Genomic DNA, 25,751 nt, shown 5'->3' with positions numbered 1-25,751 from the left:
CCATGCTCACTAAGATCTATCTTATATAAGATGGACTGATATCTGTCCCATGATTTTTCTTTGCTGAAGACTGAAAAAAATCATCAATAAGTTTTCATTTTCATAAGTGAAATAAAAACTGCAATTGATGTTATATTGTGTACAAGTTTCAACGCTGCAATCTACAGTGCACCCTTTTATGCCAAGGTTAGGGACTTTTCTCAGTTTCTGCTGGAACCTATGTTTCCAGATAATATTGCCTATGACAATTTGGATTGCTCTCCTAATAAATGTACATGCTGTCTGTATGGAGCAACTGGCAGAATCAAACATTATTATTCCTCAGTGTTTTTTAACACCTTGCAATTAATTGTTACACCATAAATGAGAATTTGTACTCTGAAACTTCAGTTAAGCCATAGAATCCTTTTTCCTCTTTAATATTTCTAGGGCATGCCTGACAATTCCAGAACCCAACACTCCATTTTTGCTGAGGAATTTTTAGAGGAATTTGAATATTTTAATACTGGACCAGTTCTTGCAGTGCACCCATTGTGGACAGGATACGTTCTGACTCCTCAAGACCCCATAAAGGAGATGTAGCTTCTGAAAATGAATGAACGTTACAATAGTCCTACTTATACCATCTACAGGTGAAAATCATTGGTTTTGAATATAACCATTTTTAACATTATTCTTTTTATTATTGATATAAAACTAGCTGTACTTCCTGACTTGACCCATGGAATTCATAGGATAATGGGTTTCAGTTATAATGCCTTTTTGTTAATCATATCCAAAGTATTATGCAACTAAAAAATGCTTTTAAATACAATTCTTTTGATTGGAGTAGGGGTAATGTGAAATATGAGTATATATTATTATCATTATTAAACATTTATGGTTTTCATTTGTTTGTGCCATTCACTCAAGTACAGTATTTTTTTTTGTGTTTTTCATTAGTTGTATGTAGTCCCCGTTTATGCACAAAGTACTGTACATGCAAAGCACTGCATGTGATGGATTTTTATAAGTGCTGGTATTCTATGTCTTACACTGATATATTAACTTGAATAGAGAGTAGCATGGAGCAGTAGCTTTCATTGTCACAGCATAATTTCTGTGGCATCCCCATCAGAACTTTATGCACTACAACCTCTTGGAGTTTGCAGCACTTCAATGAAGAAGTTGTTCTGGGTGGGTGGGAGTTTCAATTTTCAGTGCTGTGGCCAGGGGCTGGGGGTCAACAGTACAGAATGAATAACCAATATGAGATCTGGTGCCCATTGAGCTTTGCATCTTCATTGAGCTTTGATGAATTTTCTCTTTCCATTTCAGAACAAGATCATGTCTCTTTTTTCTTGTCCAGGACACGGCTCTGTCTTCACTTGTCCATTCATTCTATTGGTTCGAAGTGGTATTTGCAAGGCCCGTCAATCAATTCTGCTGCACTCTTCACATTTTATCAGGATTGTGACTGGTGATTTGAAAGCATATGGTTTCAAACCATTAGACCAATGACAGACAGCTCTTGTTACAAGTTCTAATGACAACTGTCGCTGATCATACTGTTTGAAACGGTCCACTTTTAAATTGCAGTCCTGTCCTGGAAAAGATGGAGAGTAGCAGCAAGAAAAGCAGCAACACACAGTGATATGGGTAAGTTCTTATGTAAATCTAGAAAGAAAAAACATGTCTAACATGATTGTATTATTAGTTATCCTACATAACAAGCATTTATGAGAATACATTTCTAGTTTTGATAATGATATTCAAGGTATCAGGTTTGAACATTAACAGTAGTATATGATTAACAAGGATTTTCTAGTTTATTTTTGTGCTATTAGAGCAAGTTTTATAAAGTGAAAATTATACCATATGGGATGTAGAAAATAATAAATTGACCTGATATAATACAATTCAATGTAGGCTTTCTGTCATTAATATTACCATACACATGAAAGAAAACAGAAATAAAATAATAAAGGTGATCCCGAGATGGAGCTCAATAAAAAATACATGCAGCAGCAATTCTAGATTACTTTGCATTAAATTTCCATTTAATTAAATTTAAAAATATTTTACCCAGTATTACAATTTTAAGTGGCCTTTTCATATTTCTGAAATAATGTATTTACAGTGTCTTCTTACACAAAAAATAAATATTTGATATTCAAAAACCAATTTCAAAGAAACACTATGTTAATTTTTACATGTCAACATTTTACTTAACTTTTGATGTTGTTATATTTCTTTTCCTTAATTCTATTTGGGAAGCCCCCTCAATATTTTTTCCCCATGGGCCCCCTGATGTACTAGCTACACCACTTGTGAGTAAGTGAGTGATTGAATGAGTCAGTCAACATTGCAGCATTGCATTATACAGTATATAATATGCATATATATATCATATATAGTATATGATATGTACTGTATATACTGTATATGTATGCATGTGTATATACAATATATAATAAATGTGTGTGTGTGTATTTGTCCATTAAATTAATTCAATATTTCATGAATCAAAATATATAATCAAATAATGTAACATTCTTAAATATGCTTATTCCAATTCAGGGTCACAGATGGTGGAAGCCTGTCCTGTGAGCAAAGGACTGAAAGCAATGTACAGTACAAGCCCAGAAAGGAGAGACAGTCCAAAATGCACCTATTCACAACAGAATGCGCATCCAGGCTTGCATTGGGCCAATTTAGAGTCAACAACACTCATCATCAAGATATAGGAGAGCAACAAGAGGCTCGGTAGTTTAGTTATCAAGGCATTGGAATCTACACTAGAAAGTTGCTGGTTTAATTCCTCATACAGACTGACTATGTAAACAGTGCAAGTCTTGTAACCTGGCACTTCTAACTTAAAAACTATATATGCATGTAAATAATTATAATCTATACTGATCTTTTAACAGCAGTCTCAACATAGACAGTGACTGTGAGCTGAACTCAAGCTCAGGATGCAGGGTCCTTGAGGCAACACCGCTTACTATTGCACAGTCATAATGCTTGTAATGAAATAGCTACCTGAAATAAGGCAGAGTATTGTATTTGCTGTAATTTGCCAAATAACAAAAAGGACTCTTCCTCTTAAGTGAAAAATTAAAAAACATAGATACACCACCCTTAAAAAGCAGAAATAGCAAAACTGATAACATTATTAACTTCCTTAACAACTACCTGCTGAAGGATCAAGGTGATTTGGGAACTGTACATACAGTTTATTCAGTGTGATAGGGTTTCTGCATCTTCTGTGATTCTACTGTTTCTATTTCTGTCTCTCTTTTTATTTTTAAATTTTACTTCATTTATTTTGTTGAATATATAATATGCTTTGGTATTTCTTCTTTATCTTTCTGGTCCAATCCTTTTTTCTTTGCTAATTAAATGTGAGAATTGTGGAAAATATACACCCCACACTATACTAATTAACAAATGGTCACTATCTATCTATCTATCTATCTATCTATCTATCTATCTATCTATCTATCTGCAATGTGCTTACTAAGAAAACAGAAAACTGCAGGAGTAGTTTGTACAGTAAAATAATGAACAGGCACTCATTATTATCTTTTTTATACTTGTTTCTCTATACTTCTCTACTACAGAACTCATATACATTCTGTTTTTCAAATATTAGGAATCAGCAAATGAGTTTGTTCCTGTGTTGTGTGACACACCTATCGAAGTGTGACATAAAAGTGGTAAGTTGTGATTTAAATATTCAAGGTGCAAAGTTGTAAAAAAAACTCTGTTGTTTTGTTCAAAAAGATTCTATGCAGATACCTTCTAGTTAGAAATATAGCTCCATAAACAGCGCATGCCATATATCTATCTACAAAAACTCAAAATTAATCTCTGTAAATGCCCTACCTGTTAATATATTGTGAACAATCCCAAAATGTCGCGGACTAACAGAACAGGATTTCAATTTTTGCTCGGCCCCCGAACAGTCGCTCCGTCGCTGTCTACTTTGCCAAAATGAAACGCGTGCCCGTTGCTTGGCAACCGACCGAGCAGTATAACAATAAAAAGAATAAAAGTAGACAGGGAAACTAAGCGACCCGACCAAAATGAAACAACATTGAAAAGGATTGAAAAGGCTCGGTTCCAAATTCACAAATACGATTTTACATTTTCCTCCCAGCATTTTGGTGAGTATGGAGGTCTCTTTGTGAAGTTTTATTTTAAGACTCACTGCTAAGTTTTATGAACGATTCCACGAATTATTTTTACTGTTATAGAATCTCAATTGAGTGTTATCATTGATGCTGTATTTTAAAAGTCTTTTGTGTGCGTGTTTAAGTTTCATTTAGAGGCCAAGTTAAGTTTATAAGAATACCCAAAATAGGCGGACGACACCGCGCACGCCAAGCCACCGTTCGTGAATGTTGGCGATCGCCCACCTTGGGCTTCTTGCCAGCATTACCGTGGATTATTAGACCCCACAGCATACTTTTCAGATTGTTTTGCTTTTTTTGTACAAGATAAAATAAGGCATTTGATTCGTAAACGACAGTTTCGTAGCCACAGTATTAACGTCAATTTTGTTTTATGTATTTCTGAATGCCAACTAACTGCATTGGAAGTGTACTATTTTATATTGTGGTTTAATTCCAGCGCATTGGCGTGTTCTTCTGAACCTATCACTATTTAATTGTCGTTTACTATGCATGTGAACGATTATGTATTTCTTTTAAAATTTTTCGTTTTACAACGTGTGTCCATGTGCTTTGTAAAACACTATATAAAATTAACCCCCTTAGTTCAGCAAGCGACTGTGTATGTTACGAAAAACTCAAATATTTGTTAATAACGAATTCGTTTTTAGTCATAGTCTATTTACATTTTTATCTTAAATTAGTCCAACCTGTGCCTGTGGTGCCCTGTCTAAGCTGGTCCGTGTTTTCTGTTTCTACATGTCTGCCATCCTAGAATAAAAATGTCAGGTTTGGGAAATGAGTACAAGTACAGAATAAAGTCATATATTGTTCTAATTTCCGTTCACTGTCAGTAAGACGTTGTCTTTTTACTTATTTTTTTTTCTGATGGCGGTGTTGGGACGTGGAAAAGGTAAGAAATATGTGAACGATCTCTGTTTAATATCCTAGCCGGCATGCCACAAATACAATGAGATGTATACGATGTGTGATCAAAGTTAATTAATCGGCGAATGTTTACATTAAATAACTTTCACGTTCTCTGCTGTGATCCGGACGTGGTGACGACTATTTTTCAACAAATAACCCAGGCATGCCTGCTGCAATAAACCAAATAATACAATTTATTCATAACCTAAAGATAATAGTAGATGGATATTCAGTCATATGAAAAAGTTTGGGAATCCCTCTTAATTTTTTGGATTTTTGTTTATCATTGGCTGAGCTTTCAAAGTAGCAACTTCCTTTTAATAGATGACATGCCTTATGGAAACAGTAGTATTTCAGCAGTGACATTAAGTTTATTGGATTAACCAGAAAATTTGCAATATACATCATAACAAAATTAGACAGGTGCACCCCAACAGAGATATTACATCAATACTTGAGCCTCCTTTTACAAATATAACGGCCTCTAGACGCCTCCTTATAGCCTTTGATGAGTCTCTGGATTCTGGATGGAGGTATTTGTGACCATTCTTCCATACAAAATCACACCAATTCAGTTAAATTTGATGGCTGCCGAGCATGGACAGCCTGCTTCAAATCATCCCATAGATTTTCGATGATATTCAAGTCAGGGCACAGTGATGGCCATTCTAGAACATTGTACTTCTCCCCCTTCATGAATGCCTTTGTAGATTTCAAACTGTATTTTGGGTCATTGTCTTGTTGGAATATCCAACCCCTGCGTAACTTCAACTTTGTGACTGATGCTTGAACATTATCCTGAAGAATTTGTTGATATTTGGTTGAATTCATCTAACCCTCGACTTTAACAAGGGCCCCAGTCCCTGAACTAGCCACACAGCCCCACAGCATGATGGAACCTTTACCAAATTTGACAGTAGGCAGCAGGTGTTTTTCTTGGATTGTGGTGTTCTTCTTCCACCATGCAAAACGCTTTTTGTTATGACCAAATAAGTCCATTTTTGTCTCATCAGTCCAAAGCACTTTATTGTCTTGTCTAAATGAGCATTGTATACAACAAGCGATTCTGTTTGTGGTGTGAGTGCAGAAAGGGCTTCTTTCCCATCACCCTGCCATGCAGATGTTCTTTGTGCAAATTGCGCTGTATTGTAGAACGATGTACAGAGACACCATCTGCAGCAAGATGTTCTTTGGAGGTGACATGTGGGTTGTCTGTAACCATTCTAACAATCCTTTCGCATATGTCACTCCTGTATTTTTCTTGGTCTGCCAGACCTGAGTTTAACAGCAGCTGTGCCTGTGGCCTTCCATTTCCTGATTACATTCCTTACAGTTGAAACTGACAGTTTAAACCTCTGAGACAGTTTTTTGTAGTCTTCCCCTAAACCATGATACTGAACAATCTTTGTTTTCAGATCTTTTGAGAGTTGCTTTGAGGATCCCATGCTGTTACTCTTCAGAGGAGAGTCAAAGGGAAGCACAACTTGCAATTGACCACCTTAAATACCTTTTCTCATGATTGGAAACATCTGTCTATGAAGTTCAAGGTTTAACAAGCTAATCCATCTAATTTGGTTTTGCAAGTAATCAGTATTGAGCAGTGACATGCATTCAAATCAGCAAAATTACAAGGGTACCCAAATTTTTAAACAGCCAGTTTTTCACATTTGATTTAATTTCATACAACTAAATACTGCTTCACTAAAAATCTTTGTTCGGAAAACACCCCAGTACTCAGATGTTCCTACGAAATGAAAGAAATACCACGGTTATCTTTTTGTTGAAAGTGGAGTCAATTATTATGCAGGCTGAGAGGGGTTCCCAAACTTTTTCATATGACTGTATGCAAGTATGTCAAGTATATTTAAGTATTTATACGTATATAAGTGCAGGGGCTGCATTCCGAGATTCTTCACTGACATTAAGAGTGTCTCACAGCAGCTTTATAAGCCAAAGACTTGTGTTCCAGATACACCGAAAAAGATGTCTTTTGAAATTATTTTTTAAGCTTATTTGTTTTCATGTAAACCCACATGAGTATCATGAGTATTTAGTAATATCCACTATATTATTTTAAGCAGAGTTTACGATAATTTGTTAAGTTTTTGCAACTCACTCACTCAAAAAAAGCGCTTAATTAATTGTTTTATGTCATGATTTTCCAATTAATTAAATGAACCAAATTCCACTTAAATATGTTGTGTTTACTAAATATTTTTAATATCTTTTATATTAACACGAATAAATTAGTTAACTCACACATAGATTACTTCAGTAGTGCCAAAAAATCTTTAAAGAGTGGTTTGTAATAAACACTCAAATAGCCATTTATAATACAGAAACACAAGCAATAAAAAATTAAAAGAGTATATTCTTTTTTAATGTAAACTTCATTTACACAGTGCAAAATGCAATCCACAAAGCAACTTTGTCTTGTTGAAAGTTCATGCCAATTACATTTTTCACTCAAAAATGACAATTTCAATTGTTGCATATCCTGTTACATTACACCATATAACAAAAGCATTCTTGTTGAGAAACATTTGTTTTTATTACCTAACTGAAATTATCATCTTTACAAAATATTTTGGACAACATCCATATTACATTCATGTATCTCTGATTCAAAATCAGCTCCCAGTATAATACATATGAATAAATACAACTTTCTCAAAGATTTTTGACAAAAAATGATTTTGGAAATTGGCCTAAAATTGGAGGTGTCCAAATTTGTTTTTATGATAAGTGGTTGCACTACTGCATGCTTATGAATTCTGGGTACAACACCAGAGGTGAGGCTGCTGTTGATGATTATTTGGATATTTGGTCCAATAGTGAAGAAGATGTTCCAACTTTCCCACAATTTTGCTCTGGATAAGTAGATTTTGAAAATGGGCAGTTGGATGAATGTTCTACAGCTGATGGTCTAAAAGGTGATTCCACTGGATGGACATTTCCTGCCCTATTACCTACACTGTATTTGTTGTTAGCACCTGTCTGCCATGTTTATACAGTGTTTTTCATACATCTTGGTGTTGTTTCTAATGAGCTGGTTTATTCTATGGATTTTAATTCAAATAATCTGGTTGATAAATTTGTATTTTTTAATGTATGAATAGTAAAATTAATGATGAACCACTCTCTCCAGAGTTTATTTGATTTTATGAAGATGTGGTACGTTGCTTAGAGGCAGCCCCTAAGCATGTTAAAAGACTGCACAAACAAAACATTTGCAGTAATTATTTGAGAAATACATGCTGTTAAATTTTAATAATCCATGCTTTGGTGTTTTCCTGAAGTGATATTTTAATAGAAATCTGAAATCCAGGCAAATATTACTGTATATTTTTTCACCATTAAACTGAAGCTTGTACATATACTCGCTGGCCACATTATTAGGTACACCTCTGCACTCTGCTTATTATTGCAAATATCTAATCAGCCAATCACATTGCAGCAACTCAAAGCAGTGAGGCATGTAGAAATTGCCAAGACAACCTACTAAAGTTCAAACCGAGTATGTGGAAGAAAGGTGATCTAAGTGACTTTCAAGGTGGCATGGTGGTTGGTGCCAGATGAGCTGGTCGGTGTATTTCAGAAACTGCTGATGTGGTGGAATGTTCGTGCACAACCATCTCTAGGGATTACAGAGAATGGTTCAGAAAAGGGAAAATATCCAGTGAGCAGCAGTTCTCTGGGAAGAAATGCCTTGTTGATGCCAGAGGTCAGAGGAGAATGGCCAAACTGGTTTGAACTGATAGAAAGACAACAGAATTTCAAATTACCACTTATTACAACTGAGGTATGCAGAAAAGCATCTCTGAATGCACAACACGTCGAACCTTGAAGCAGTTTGGCTACAACAGCAGGAGACCACATTGGGTGGCAGGTAAAAACAGGCAAATGAGGCGACAATTTACATGGGCTCAACAAAATTGGAAAAATGTTGCCTGCTCTAATGAGTCTCCATTTCTGCTGTGACCACAGTGTACATATCTTCTAATGGCTAATTTGAACAGGATAACGCACTATGTCACAAAACTCAGATCATCTCAAACTGGTTTTTTGAACATGGTAATGACGTCACTTTCCTCAAATGGCCTCCATAGTCACCAGATCTCAGCCCAATAGAGCACCTTTGGGATGTGGTGGAGAGGGAGATTCACATCATGGATGTGCAGCCAACAAATCTGCAGCAACTGTGTTATGCCATCATGTCAATATGGAGCAGAATCCCTGAGGAATGTTTCCAGCACCTTGCTGAATATATGCCATGAAGAATTACAGTAGATCTAAAGGCAAAAGGGGGTCCAACCCGGTAATAGCAAGGTGTACCTAATAAAGTGACTGGCATGTGTATATATAACTGTATATACATATATACATACATTTTGAGCATGGGGATACTAAAATAATAATAATAATAAAAAAACCTTCAGGGTCTGATTTTTTATTAGTTTTTCTCAGTTTGTTCTTTTTTTCCTTTTCTACAGTTTTAACATAATTTACAACAGTGACATGAAAAGATGTGACCTTACAAATCCTGATTCTTTAATGGCACTTTATGGTTCTTTACAGAGTTGTGTGGCTCCTCAGAAAGTCATTGCTTGGCAAAGCATCATTTAATTCTGGAATGGATTGCTTGCATTTAAAGTTAGTTCTTTATAATTTGGAAGCCTTCTTAATGTGAAGAAAAAACTAAATCGTGAATGTATGGTGGGCCGATGGACAGTAACAGATTAAGAAAACTTGGACTTAGCTTGTGTTACTGAACGTATGCAGCGAGAATCCTTTTAAAATCATGAGCCATTGGTATTTCACAAATTTGTTACCATCTATTCAGAGTTATTTGCCGTATGGAGTCTGTTATGGATCTAAATAAATATGGTTCTTTGTGGAGCTTTTATGTGGATGGGTCTTTTGGAAACCAAAAATGGTTTCCCTATGGCATCACTCTGAAGAGTCACTCTGGCAGCTTTATTTTAAGAGTGTACAAGGACATCTTTCTTAAAAATATTTGTCGTATAATTTGTCGTAGTAGTATAATCAGTAACCAGAAGACAGGCAAAACTTGAAGTAATAAATGGAAAAATGTGGAAACCTAACATCCTTGTGCTTTTATTATTATTTATTCTTGAGGGAAAGTCTTTCCTTTATTTTGTTTTTTAGTTCTGATGGACAGCATCTGCAACCCCTCTCCTTAATTTAGATGGTGACTGCTGATTCACAAATTGGTGCATACCCGGCAGCATCTGCACAGGAAGCATCCTGGAAATTAACTTGAATGAAGTCATCACAAATGCTATGTAAATAGTGTAAAACATAAAAGAAAAATTATTTCATGTCCAGAAGGTTTTAGACAAGACACAACATCACAGTTATCTCATTACAGATGTCTCCTTTTCTCTTTTTTATGGCACTAGTTTACATTGTTTTGCCTTGCCATATCACATAATGGACCAGAGTTGTAGAGCTTCAACAATTAGGGGAAAGAAATATACTTTTAGGTGAAGTCACCATTCACAAAGTCATATTACCTTCATAAAATAACTTAAAAACCTAAATCTAGCCCAAAAATGTGCACAAAATCCTTATGTTGCCAGGACATAAAACTGATGGTGAACAACATGTAAGTGGATGGTCTGTAAAACATTGGATCACTTGATTACTCGGGGATTTGACCTCTCTGTTTATGGCCATCCAATTCAAGTGAGCATGATCAGTTAATCAGCATTCATTCTTTACTTAAAAGATTATATTTAAGTTCCTACAAGATTCATTTCCTCATCTATTGGCTGCATTTTCATTCAACTTCAATAGAATAACCAAATATTACTTACTTTTTCAGAATTCTTCAATCTTTGTATATTATCCTAGACCAGTGGTGGCGAACCTATGGCATGCGTGCCAAAGGTGGCACTCAGAGCCCTCTCAGTGGGCATGCTCGCCGTCGCCCGAGCACAGAGTTCGTTATTATAAAGCCAGAGGAATGCGGGGCCGGGCTGCTCTCCTCACCGCTCCCCCCTTCATGCGCGCCGGAGGACGTTTCTCACATCACCCGCTCCTCTGCCCAGCAGCCCAATGGGAGCGCTTCCTTCCTCTCCTGTCTGGGGTAAGGCGGGCGGCACACATGCTGCTTGAGGGTGCGGCATGGACTGCAGCCTTTTGAGCCTGTGATTCTCGTGGTGGGGTTGGAGGGGATGTGGTATAGCGGGTCCACAGCTCAAAATTGAAAAGGACAGTTTTAACAGATAATTGCCGCACTCGCGGCTTAAAGGGGTTATGGTAGAGTGGCCGAGCGGTTTCGGGAGCTTTGTGATGCGGGCAGTCCTCGCTTAAGCGCACTGGTGAGGAGTCGTCCGCATCTGTAATTATTGCCGGGAGTTGCTAATCGGCAAACCTGATCCACGACCCCGTAATATATAATGGAAGCTTTGGGGGCGGAGCTTAATAGGGAAGACCTGCGTGAAACACTTGAGAGGATCGAAGGGATGACAAAGGACAGCATAGTTAGTTATGAAAATGAAATCCTTAAAGTGTGGAATTCTCTGCCAAATAATCTTAAGTCAATGAAGGCAATGAAGATTGCTTTCCTTACTTTGTTTGGAACATCTTTTGCTTGTGCGCAGCTGTTTTCAGCTTTGAATTAAATCAAATCTGACACCAGAAACAGACTAACAGATGACCTGAGTGCTGCATGTGTTGCTCTCAAACTTACAAAGTATGAGCCAAGGTTAGACAAATTATCAGCATGCATACAACAGCAAAAAGCACATTAATTGTTCAAAAGTATACCGAATGCAAACTTTTACCTTTCAACAAAAAGTTGTTTGTATCATTGAAAGCTCCATTATTATGTTTTTCTTTTAAGACAAAATATGTTAATGTATGAGTGGCTTTTCTAAATTAAAAGCTCAGTAGATGACAGAGCATCAGTATTGGCAGTTCCGTCCAATTTTTCATCCAGCTGCACTCCCAGGTATTTATAGGTCTGTACCATCTGCACACACTCACCTCTGATGATCACGGGGTCCATGAGGGGCCTGGGCCTCCTAAAATCCACCACCAGCTCCTTGGTTATGCTGGTGTTCAGTTTTAGGTGGTATTCAGGTTAAATTGCCATGTTGGCACTTTGCAATAAATAAGTGGGTTTTGGATTGCAGTTTGGGCACTTGGTTTCTAAATGGTTCGCCATCACTGTCCTAGACAATCAAGAAGGCCTTGAAATTGCCTAATGATTTATACCTAAAGCCTTGACATTTGTAATTTAAATTTTATTTTATTTATTTATAATTTGAGCTGTCACAACAAATCCAATGTACTTAGATTCCTTCAGACCAAAGTGATATTTAATGTCACTAATGTGACGTCAACCCATTGTTTGAAGAGCTGAGCTCTTCCAGGTATTATGATAATGAAAACTGGTGGTAGAATAATATGCTTGCATGAAATTACTTTAGGGTTTGTTGACCATGAAATAAAAAGTACAAAAGGAAATGGCAAAAGGAATTGTCAAGAACTGGCTAGTGTATATTTGGAAAAAAAAGTGAGACCCAAATTTATATAAAAAATTTGAAACACTAGACCAAAGATCTAATATCAAAAAACAAGAAAGAAGTACTAAACCAAAAGTAACAGAGTGCTTGATTTGTAAAAACAGAAGTACAACGAAGGTTTGGATCAACGAATTGAATTAATCCTTAATCTTGGATACTGAGTATTGCATTCTGTCATCTTAAATAGGTGAGGACACATAATATGTCATCTGAGTATGAAGAACAGAGAATCAACATGAAGTGCAATCACCCAGTAACTGCCTGTGTTGATATGTTTATGTCTGATATCTGAATGCTAAATGCATCCCAATATACCTGCATTTGCAAGCAATTTCCTTAAACTATAAAATGTTTATAAAAATTATTAGTTATCAAGTATAACAGAACAACTAAATAGGTTATAGGTAAATAACTAAGTTATGTGCATTTTTAAAAAATAGTTAAAACAAATAGTTGAAATATGTTTAATTGACATGTTGCTTTAACATAATTAATTTAAAAGAGCATGAAAAAAAATCATATTATGTTTTCCCAGCATTAATTAGGTATATTAAGCATAATTACATAATTTTTGATGAAAATAATTTTACTATGTGCAACCAATGTACATTTTTTTTTATTTTAATCTAACATGCCATTTTTTTAGTATATGAACAAATAAGCTCATATGGCTTTAGGCTAGCATCATATTAAGAACTTAACATGGATTTTAGCTGGAGAGCATGTTAAATTTAATAACTACAGTTGCTAAATTTCCTTGCCTCTAAGGGTATATTTCTGTAATAATAAATACCCTTTCTGAAGTTTATTATTTACTGATAAATTTACTTTCTTATTGTATTCTAAATATGCATTTACAAAGTACAATATGCTTCTTTGGCTATGTGTTAAAAACTGGATTATGGAGCTGTTAATTGGAATAAACCATGAATGGAATGTAGCTCTTCTACACTTATCTGTCATCTTAGCAAAAGGCTTAGAAATGTAGAAACAAAAATATGAAAGAATAAATAGACTTTGTGGCACTAAGTCAACTCATACATTAATCGTATAATCTGTGTATCCAGTTCAGGGTCATGGGATAATACAGATCCAATCCAATCGTAGCAAATACCGAATTAACGAAATTTTCAGAATAACAAATACTTTTTGTTTAACAGATTTTGTTTTAACAAAATGCAAATTTCAGTATAACTAATGTTTTTTTGACCAAAAAAATAGTACCAAAGAAATTAATATGATGCAAAAAAAAACTTGCTGTGCCCACACTTTTCGCTAGGTCTCGGGAACTCTGCAAAAGGCGGTGTTTTTCTTGTTAGACCAAAAGATAGTGACTGTTGTGAAATTTCTGATATCGGGCAGTCATGGTGAGAGTCTTGGTGCGACCTCATGCATAGCCTAATTTTGAGTCAGTGTTCCGTCTAGCGTCCACGTGGGTAGTTGTGTCTTGTGTGAATACTGTCCTGGTCTCTGTTCATACCTGTATTAATTAATTACATCTAACATCTCATTTTCAAATAAAATAAGAAGTGCTTTTCTTTATACAGTTATTGTCAAGCTTGGGTCGCAGAGTTGCATGAGAGACAAGAAGGTGAGTCCAGGTTACCAAGGAAAATATAAGTACTTATTACTGTATAGAGAAGCAGGTATAGCCTCAGGACTTCATTAAAAATAGGAGCAAGGACATGGCTTTAGTTCCCATCTACAGATTAGAAGTGGCTCAGAATCACCTCTGTGGCATACCGGGGGCCTCATGCATAACGCTATGCGTAGAATTCACACAAAAAATCCAGATGTATAAATCTGTGCGTACCCAACTTCCATGTTCTTCCGCTACATAAATCCCGATCAGCGTGAAAAGTAACACATGTGCCTGCTGCCCCACCACAACTCCTCCCAGAATTACGCCTCTTTGAATATGCAGATCAACATAAATAGCCCTTAAGCTCACGTTCTGTGAAATGGCAATGGCTAAGGCACGGGGGAATGAAAGAATTTCAGCAAATGCCAAGTGGAGGCAAGGAAAAACTTACTATTTGTTGGTTTAAACAGTGATATAATCAACAAAAGGAAGTTGATCAAGTGACATAGAGTGTCGGAGAAACTCGGAAAGTTCAAGTTCACAAAGTCACACACAGTGCCCGAAATAAAAAAGAAGTTGTCAGATATCAAAGTCACCGTGAAAAGGCGAGACGTAGCCCACCGTCTGAGTGTCATATGTAAGCTTATTAGGGTACAAAGAAAAAAAATAGACACACAGTGGGAGAAAAGCACGAAATGTCAACTTTAATCTCGAAATTTCCACTTTAATCACATAGTTTATTTTGTCATTAAAGTAGAATATCATAAACCATCTTAAAATCGTTTAATTTACTAGTTTCTCAAACCCCATTGTAACTAAAGTAGCACATTAAATGCTTTGTTTTGTATTTGATCTTCTATGTTCTCTATGTGTGTGAATCACTACGTGCTTCTTAAATGGACTTTCTCTTCCTCTGACAGGACACAGAATCCATTACATTTGTGATATTACAGCTCTCTGAATAATTAAAATACTGAGATGTATACTTGATATCATTTTCATGATGATAGGAGTTAAAGCATGTTATTAAACTTGGGAACACCTTCGATGAAATAATTTATTGCAGCAGTACTTTCTCTTTCAAACGTACTAACCCCCAATTCCTGTCCTTACTTTTCTTTCTCCAAGTAACCAATTGCCACACAATCAGCTCTGTAATAGACGTTAAGCCATCTGTAAGCTTAGAACGCTGATTCTTCAAAACATTTAAGGAACATTGAAATATCTCCGTAGTACCTGTTTAATTATTCCATCCATCTGTCCTTCCCTTGTTGCATCAGTCCAAGCAAGAATACAGCGTGAGGCAGGAACAATCCATGAACAGAGCGCCAGCTACTCGCTAGCACTGCAGCACCGTGTCCTCACATGTTTAATTGTTTACAATATAGATTATTTGAATGAAGTCAAAGTTTTATCTGTATAATATAATAAACATATTTTGCGGCATTTCATCTTAAAAATGATATTGTTATCATATGTAAATACTCCCTTTATAAAGTGGCTCAGGTTGTGCAATATTATAACTGTATCGCAAGTTTGCAGTGAGGTAATTGTACTTATAGGTGTAAGGCGTTCTACAAGGAGCAATTGATGGACTGATTGAGTGCATTTATAGTTCTTGGGATGAAACTGTTTCTGAACCATGAGTAAAGGCTCTGAAGCGTTTGCCGTATGAGAGCATTTCAATAGACAGCATGGCTGAGGCAGCATGTGCTTGATGCTGTATACCGATAATTCTCTTTTCAGTCAGTTGCTGTAGAGCTGTGATTCCCCACTCAGATACAGAGTGTCACAAATCACACAATGAGACATATCAAGGTTTGGGGCAGCCACCCGTATAATGCGGTATCCTGGCTGCAAATCGTCTTTTTTAAATGATAGCACTGTTGTGCTCAAATCCGAGAATTGAGGGAAAAGGGAAAAGGGTCAGGCTTTTAAAGGGGAAGACAGAAAGTGAGGTCATAAGGATCGGGCACGTGGTCTTCAATCATTGGATCACACCCGGACGTGACATCAGAGGGGCCGGAGCTGGTAAGGTCTACTTCCATTGGTTCAGTCCTGGAAGTGACGTCAAGAGAGCTAGGTGGAATCTCCCGGGGATGGTCTACAGGAAAGGGAGAAAAAGAGTCAGTGCACTCTGCCACATTCCGGCATGCCTCAGAACTGCCTTCACTCAAGCCCTTTAGCTGCCTCCTATGCTCACGTGTGTGACAAGTGATATAAATATTCTGAGTGGTGCAATGAGAGTAATATGGAAAAAGATTATCCGCTGTGGCAACCCCTAACGGGAGCAGCTGAAAGAAGAAGAAGAAAAAGGTGCAGTGAGAGTAACAGCGCTAAAGCAGCTATGGTATTTAGAATAGTTTGACCATTCTGTGGACCATTATATTGTTACAGGTTAATTACAATCAGATGCATTAAACTAATAAACAGTATGCGGTTAATTTCAGTGTATTTATAAAGCCGCGTCAGGGATGTGGATCTAAAAAAGAAAGGGTAACCACACAGGAACAGTAGCACTGCTTTGACGCTGGGTGCTGCCAGTTTGCAAAACCGAGTGGAGAACTTGCATACGCCAGGGTTGGTGCTACGCCAAGTTTAGGTTTTATACATCTCGATTTGAACGTGAAACTTTCTTACGCATCATTTTTGTGTGTACGCACCGTTTATACATGAGGCCCCTGGACAGTGTGAGGACAAGCAGGTCAAAACCCGGTGTTAATTGACCGAGGGATGGGCGGTCTCATGGTCTGGAACCCCTGCAGATTTTATTTTTTCTCCAGCTGTCTGGAGTTTTTTTGTTTTTTCTGTCCTCCCTGGCCATCGGACCTTAATTTTATTCTATGTTAATTAGTGTTCCCTTATTTTAATTCTTATTTATGTTGTCTTTTTGCTCTTTCTTCATCATTTAAAGCACTCTGACCTACATCATTTGTATGAAAATGTGCTATATAAATAAATGTTGTTGTTGTTGTTAATGTTCTAGGCATTGTGCAGCAAGCATGTTACATGGTGTAAAATAATGAAGGTTTTGGGTAGCCACCCTGTATGCTTGAAAAAGAGGGGTTGAGTTGACTTTTAAGTCAAAAGAGGTCTTCACAGGCACGAGTCCAAAACAGAACTGAGGTACATAGGAAAAATATGGCAGATAATAAAGCAGGCTGACAGGAAGAGGCGAGTTCAGATGGACCGGAAGAGGAAGTGATGTCATATAGAGGTAGGGCTGGCTGGAACGGTAGTGAAAGTGATGTCATTTGGAGGTTGGTTCTTCTGTTGGTCTGCAGAGGGAAAGAGGAGAAAGATTTAGAGTACAGCGCCAACCCCTGGTCTGGCGGAGAAAATACAGCAGTAAGCCTGATCTTGCAGAGGACAATCATTTAGTTCGCCCTTGGTTTACTGCTTACTGGATGCAGCAGAGCAACTACGGAGCTGTCCTTGCACTGCTTCTGTTAGAGACGGCAAGCTGCCTGTGACCCCTGTCACCATAGTATACATATTTTCCCCATTTTTATTATAACAAAAATTCTATTATAACGAAATATGTGTATGATCCCGCGAATTTCATCACAACAGGATATCACCTGTATAAAAGGATCTTTCTGAATTTCTTACAGAAAACTCCAGATAATTTTTTGAGATTGTATGCTAGGGCAAGGCATCTGGTTTAATGAGATGGTTAATAAAAATCAAGCTAAGGTCAAAACATAAAGCTAAGGTTTAGAACATATTGAAAACTATTAAGAACAGCGAAGCTTAGGACTGGCTGTGGCATTGGTAATAAATGATTGAGAAATGCCACCATCCCACTGACCATTGGAATAGCACAAAATTTGTGGAGCCCCCAAAATAGTAGTGGTGGTGGCCCCTTTCTGAAAAAAAAAAATTTACAATCGAACCCCAATTTAACATTCCCATAATTAGCATTTTCACACATTTAACATTTTTGGATACTGTTTTTGAACATTGCCTGACATAATTTAACGCTAAGTTCACACTGCAGTGACCAGATCCTGATTTTTACTTAATATGTGATTTTTGTTTATTTATTTTGCAATTGATCCAAATGTAATATGAGTATAAATGTCTATAATGAACACGTACAAGATGAATAAAACAGTTTTGTCAGACTGATGCTGATTGTTGCGCTACTTCAGATTGTTTCAGTGTAGTATGTCTGTGAATTGGTAAGCATAAATAGAAACAAATAATGAAGATCAGAGCTGTTGGCTTGTGCACATTTATTTCTGCTAGTGAATTGAAACAATTGTACAAAGGACAGGAGACATGACTGATGAGAGCTCAATAGGTCAGGTTTGGATGCAAAAAAGTTCATTACAAGAGCAGTGTAAATCCTTTCTAAAATGTTTTGCTTCCAAACATCAGATCTATGTCACATATGAGTGAACAAATGGGAATGGAGCTGCAGTGTGGAAGTTATCTTTTTTGTTTGAAAAATCAAATGCAATTGGTTGTATATTGTAGTTTAACAGTGACACAGTTGCTATCAACAACATGGCGGTGTTCATGGAAAGGATTAACAATCTGAAATGACAAAAATAATTCCACAAACTAAATGGACCAAATCTGGACACTTCAAACTTGATCATAGCTATTATGAAAAATGTAATTAGAATATTATAAACAAAAAACCTATACAAGGCAAATGACTTGTACTAATGGGATTCAGAAAAATAATAAACAATTTGCTACATATAACACTTTTTTTTTGTCATCAGACCCTAAGTAAACAGTACATTCTACCGTGGATATCAAATTATATTAAACCTGTGTGATGCCTGCCCAGTTTGTTGCACTTTGAGGTAAAACTTCTGTGGAGTGTAACATATTGTAGCAACCTCAGGGTCCTCTCTTCAGGAGACGGAGGAATGTCTGAGGGTGCGGGAATACTGAGGGAAGATTGCTATGAACAGTGGGTGATACAGCAGGTAAAGAGCACTTCAGATGTGTCTTCCAGCTGCTAAAGCCCTCCAGTAGACATGCAAAGCTGTCAGCAGACCTTGGAGCTCTCCAGTGATTGGCTAATTCCATTTCTCTGTCTTTGCACTCTCGGGATATTACATTATGAAGCATTTTGAGAGCCTGATGTTATTATTCACTTATTTCTACTTAAATACTGCCATTGGTTATTTCTACCCTGGGTTTCTACTCCTCTGTCCCTCCCTCTGTGCCTCCTTATCAATACACCCCATGAGTGCAGACTCATCTTGAGAATTTCTTCAAGCGAGATGACCTGGTATTTTATTTATAGTCTGAAGTGTACAGATTATAGAGAAAAGGAGACAAGACTGTTCCTTGTGGTGCTCCAGTATTGCTCACGGCCATATCAGAGATAGAGTCCATGAACATAACATAACATATATAGTACTGGTTTTGAGGAGGACGCAAACCAAGTGCTTGGTTTATCTGGTCACAAAAGTAACATGAATGAAAAAGTAAATCTTCCTTACTCTTTATTATAAAAGTCAGTTAGTAGTAGTCACAAGTAATTATCAGTTTGTAGTCTTAATCTCAAGCAGTTATGTGCATTAATTGTTCATTTATTCATCACTACCACCTATTATTCAATCCATCTGTGAATTTTACTCTTGGCTTTCAAAGATACGAATTCATACGCTGTGCAGTGTTAAATTTAACAGCAATTTATTCTGTAACTTTTAAAGCAATAATGCCAGAATACATTAATAAACAGTAAATATCACAGGCTTATGACTGTAGGTTGTTAACATTATCCTTCATGTCAAGGAAGCCACACAACTCATGAATAGGTTATAAATAGCATTCTTAAGATTCAGATTAGCATAATCATTTCCTGGCATTACTTATTCTGTTTCTGTTAACAGTATCCAGCTTAGCTCATAATTTTAAGCCTTCTTGGAAAATGACAGTAAAAAGGGGGTTTAAAAAAAACAGTTGTATTAAAGGAAAAATGTGTTAGTTTACAAGTGAGGGAGCATGTACTATCCATCCATATTTTATTGAACCATCTTAATTCAGTTCAAGGTCTTAAGTGCCTCTCCCAGCAGCTTCGGTTTCACGTCAGAAAATATTTCTGGATTGGGTGCAGTCCAACACATTCAGTTATACATCGGAACCTACTCAGTTTAGAGGCACTAATGAACCTAAGAGCACATATTTGGGAGAAAGGGAACAAACTGTAATATTCTAATGAAGAGATTGTGCATTTCAAAATTGGAAACATTTGGAAGCCTTTCTTTTGCAGACAGTACTAGTTGACTTATTTGTCTTTAAAGTGGAATGGTGGAAAGGTAAAAATGAATCACAAATTATTTATTATCAAACTTTATTACCCTTAAACCTTAGCATTTGATATTCAACTACAGGTATTGATAATACTTGCATTCAGTATTCTTGTATTTTTCCCTCTAGTTCCTCCTTTTTCTTCTTCTGGCTGCTCCCATTAGGGGTCACCACAGCGGATCATCTTCTTCCATATCTTTCTGTCCTCTACATCTTGTTCTGTTACACCCATCACCTGCATGTCCTCTCTCACCACATCCATAAACCTCTTCTCCTCCTCCCTGGCAGCTCTATCCTTAACATCCTTCTCCCAATATACTCAGCATCTCTCCTCTGCACATGTTCAAACCCACGCAATCTTGCCTCTCTGACTTTGTCTCCCAACCGTCCAACTTGAGCTGACCCTCTAATGTACTCATTTCTAATTCTATCCATCCTTGTCACATCCAATGCAACTCTTAGCATCTTTAACTCTGCCACCTCCAGCTCTGTCTCCTGCTTTCCTGTCAGTGTCACCATCTCCAACCCATATAACATAGCTGGTCTCACTACCGTCCTGTACACCTTCCCTTTCACTCTTGCTGATATCTGTCCGTCACAAATCACTCCTGACAGTCTTCTCCGCCCATTCCACCCTGCCTGCACTCTCTTTGTCACCTCTCTTCCACAATCCCCGTTACTCCGCACTGTTGATCCCAAGTATTTAAATTCATCCACCTTCGCCAACTCTACTTCTTTCATCCTAATTATTCCACTGACCTCCCTTTTATTCACACACATGTATTCCATCTTGTTCCTACTGACCTTCATTCCTCTCCTCTCTAGAGCATATCTCCACCTCTCCAGGGTCTCCTCAACCTGCTCACTACTGTTGCTACAGATCACAGTGTCATCAGGAAACATCATAGTCCACGGGGACTCCTGTCTAATTTTGTCTGTCAACCTGTCCATTACCATTGTAAATAAGAAAGGGCTCAGAGGCGATCCCTGATGTAACCCCACCTCCACCTTGAATGCATCCGTCACTCCTACTGTAGACCTCACTACTGTCACACTTTCCTCATATATATCCTGTACAATTCTTACATACTTCTCTTCCACTCCCGACTTCTTCATACAATACCACAACTCTATTCGAGGCACCCTGTCATATGCTTTCTCCAGGTCCACAAAGACACAATGTAACTCCTTCTAGCTTTCTCTATACTTCTCCATCAACATCCTCTTAGCAAACATTGCATCTGTGGTGCTCTTTCCTGGCATGAAACCATACTGTTGATCACTAATCATCACCTCACTTCTTAACCTAGCTCCCACTACTCTTTCCCATAACTTCATGCTGTGACTCATCAATTTTATCTCCCTGTAGTTACTACAGTTCTGCACATCACCGTTATTCTTAAATATCGACACCAGTACACTTCTTCTCCACTCCTCTGGCATCCTCTCACTTTCCAAGATTCCATTAAACAATCTGGTTAAAAACTCTGCTGCCATCTCTCCTAAACACCTCCAAATGATTACTTTGACAATGGCTTGGCACCATGACAAAAACAGTGAGGTAAATGTTTGTTTAAAAGAAAAAGTGAAATATAGAGCAGATTGAGGAAGGATTCAGACACTTATGTCTGAAAATATTATAAATATTTTCTACATTTTGTTGTGCCGTTATTGTTTAAATTAATTTTTACCCCACATTCATCAACAGTCAATACTGCACAATGACAATGTGAAAACAGACTTTTTGGAACTGTTGCATAATTATTAAAAATAAATGATAAAAATATTGAGAAAAATAATTGTTTAAAAAAAATTAAATATAACAGGCAAAAAACAAACCTGCCGTTTCTTTGTTAAATGACCAGTGTTCTGACTATCACAGCACCCAGTAGCACAAGCTGTGTGGCACTATGACTCTGTCAACATGTCACACTGTAGTATTTCTTGTGAATTGTTATGACCCTGTGCCACACTGTTTCCCTGGGGGGACACGGCTGAAAAGCATATGTCCGATAGCTGATTTAGGGTGAGAAGTATCCGAAGCAAAGTTTGAAATCTGCTGCCTGAACAAGAAAGCTGCGTTCTAAGAATAAACTAAAAAACAGAAGCTGTGCTGGAGATTAATAACTGAAAGTCAAGTGTACATTTTTATTTTTGCTGACTCAAAAATAGTTTTTCTTATTTTTTAATGTTAAGGTTGAAGAGAATAAAGTCTTGTTATGCACCATATCAATGAATTAAAGGTGGGGGGGGCAAAATCCTTCATATTAACTTACTTTCTTGCCTAATTAGTATTTATATTGTTATCCTTTGTCCTCATTAGAATGAAAGATCTTCACAATGGGGTATTTTGTAAAGATAGACACTTTTGTCATCGCTTTCTACACAAGAGAATTCACTTTGCACCATCCCTGAGTTATTTTCTTGTTGTATCTAAAAGTAGCTGGAAATTTTCAGAGTAATTGAGCCCCAATTGTATTGCCATTGGTTAATCATGTATCTAAGCACTTTTCGGTATACAATATTTATTTGTATTTGTTTTTTTTATACAGAGGTTAATATTATTAGTTCACTTGACCTGGTTACTGTTGACCATGCAACATGCAGTACTTGGTGTTCAAGAGATTGCAGCAGAACTCTGTGTTAAAGTCATATTTGGTAATATTACAGAGACTAGCAGAATACCTGCGCTTCGCAGCGGAGAAGTAGTGTGTTAAAGAAGTTATGAAAAAGAAAAGGAAAAATTTTAAAAATAACGTAACTTGATTGTTAATGTAATTGTTTTGTCATTGATATGAGTGTTGTTGTCATATCTATCTATATATATATAGCAAAATACCCGCGCTTGGCAGCGGAGAAGTAAAAAGAAAAGGAAACATTTTAATAATAACGTAACATGATTGACAATGTAATTGTTTTGTCACTGTTGTGAGTGATGAGTGTTGCTGTCATATATATACATATATATATACACATATACACATACATATATACATAGACACATATACACATATATATACACACACACATATATACATACATATATGCACATACATCCACATATATATACATATATATATATCTACATATACACACATACATATACATACACACACATATATACACACAAATACATACAAATAAAAATACAAATACATTTCCACTGTGAGTGGAAAAAAAACACACCAAAATGTTTTTCATCACATCTTCAACAATAGTCGGCCGATTTTGATAAAATTTGGAACATTGTATAAACGTGTGTCAAAGCCTGGTCAAAGCAGTATAAGATCTTACTTATTTATAAATTTGGTTGCCATGGATACGTGCGAACGCAGATGATAAAGTTTGTAAACAAGTTTGACTCTTGCTAAATTTAAGTACAGAAGACCGAATTTTTATTAAGAGGGTTGCAGCAGTCGTCGACTGATAAAAGAGTTCCCATAGAAAGGTTGGAACAAAAACGGCCTCGATGTGCTGCTACGAAAGATTCGGTCGACCGGCACTGTGGACCGGCAACCAGGCAGTGGTCGACCATGCTCGGTGCGTACACTTGAAAACATTGAAGCTGTTAACGATCTTGTACTAAGCCAAGAAGACGCACCACAGACTCACAGAACAACTCGACAGATAGCTAGAGAAACCGGAATAAGCCAAAGAACTGTGGTTGAGATAATCCATAAAGACCTGAAGCTGAAGTGCTTGAAAAAGCGCCGTGCACAGCAGTTAACAACAGCCAACGAGGAGTCGCGCTTGAAACGATGCAAGCAGCTGCTAGACAAGTTTTCAGAGCACAGCGTCAGCTTCATCTGGTTCACAGATGAAAAGGTTTTTACGGTGGCACCACCTATCAATGCCCAGAATGATCGTCTGTACGTACCATCAACAACAAAGAAGCGAGATACTAATGTCAAGCGCCTCCTGCGGACCCGCCCCACCTTCAGCCGCTCAGTTATGGTATCGGTAGCAGTCTCCAAACTTGGCTGCACAGAGCTTTTCTTCATTGAACCCGGAGTAAAAGTCAATGTCGCATACTACCGGGATGTCCTGCTGACACAGAACATGTTGCCAGCAATCAGACACATGTCAGGAGACTTCTTTGTCTTCCAGCATGACAACGCCCCAGCACACCGTGCACGGGACACTGTTGAGCTGCTACGTCGTGAAACTCCAGGTTTAATTGGACCAGACCTTTGGCCAGCAAACTCACCAGACCTCAATCCCGTCGACTATTGAATCTGGGGTTTGATGCAAGACCGCGTCTACCAGACTCCAATACGAGACATCGAGGACCTGAAGCAGCGCCTCATCTCTGTCTGGGCTGATCTGAAACAGAGTGTTGTTGACAAGGCAATTGATCAGTGGAGACCAAGGCTGAGGGCTTGTGTTCGTGCCAAGGGAATGCACTTCGAACAACTTCTTTAATAAATCATTAAACACTTATTAAAATTACTGTTCCACATCTTGTTGATAACTTTGAATGAAAAGGTAATCTCATTTTATTTATGTCAAAACACGAAGACTTAAGTTCAATAAGCTAGTGCAGCGATGTTGTTTGTTTGATGTGAGTAATTAATACAACTGTTGTTGGAAAACATATTACATACACTTTGTATTAAACATTAAGTAAATCAGCCGACTATTGTTGAAGATGTGATGAAAAACATTTTGGTGTGTTTTTTTTCCACTCACAGTATATATACATACACACACATATATAAACATATATATACAGGTACATACATATCTACATATATACATATACACACACACACACACACACACAACTATCGTATATGTTCAAGTTCTATTTAAATTTTAAATAGAAGGAATTTTTATTTAGTTGACAGAATATTATTCCGGAATAAGTAAACTCAAACCTTAAATAACTATATAACTATAATATTTTGCTCTCCATTAAAATATATCCTGTCTAAATTATACAAGTTAGAAATAAAGTAAACGTTAAAAGAACAAACATTCAAATTTCTTTACTCTTATGTAATTTTATATAAAAAATAAACTTAAATTTTAAATATCCCAAAAGATTTTGCTCTCCATAAAAATATATCCTGTCAAAATTATACAAATTCAAATATGAACATGGTGCATAACAAAACCTGGAAATATAAATTAAATTTGTTCTTTTCAGCAATAACAAATCAAATCATTCAGTTGTCTTTGCTCTGATGTCATTTAATCAGAGCTGGACGCCTGGCGTCTTTTTTTGGCAATAAGTTTGTTTATGTTTGG

General features: G+C 36.9%; 1 protein-coding gene across 1 annotated transcript in view; it reads left to right on the top strand.

The window, feature by feature from the left end:
* The first annotated feature begins 4,049 nt into the window (after positions 1-4,049).
* The window catches only part of LOC120530196 (coiled-coil domain-containing protein 178), a 472,799-nt gene continuing 451,097 nt past the window's right edge, over positions 4,050-25,751 (top strand). Inside the window, exon 1 of the mRNA XM_039754457.1 lies at positions 4,050-4,148. The gene's annotated coding sequence lies outside the window, so the exon portion shown is untranslated. The remainder of the gene's footprint in view (positions 4,149-25,751) is intronic.

This window comes from Polypterus senegalus, chromosome 5 (genome assembly GCF_016835505.1).
Source record: "Polypterus senegalus isolate Bchr_013 chromosome 5, ASM1683550v1, whole genome shotgun sequence".
Classification (NCBI taxonomy): domain Eukaryota; kingdom Metazoa; phylum Chordata; class Cladistia; order Polypteriformes; family Polypteridae; genus Polypterus; species Polypterus senegalus.
Note: the sequence above shows the minus strand (reverse complement) of the source record. Positions and strands in the feature narration are given on the sequence as shown.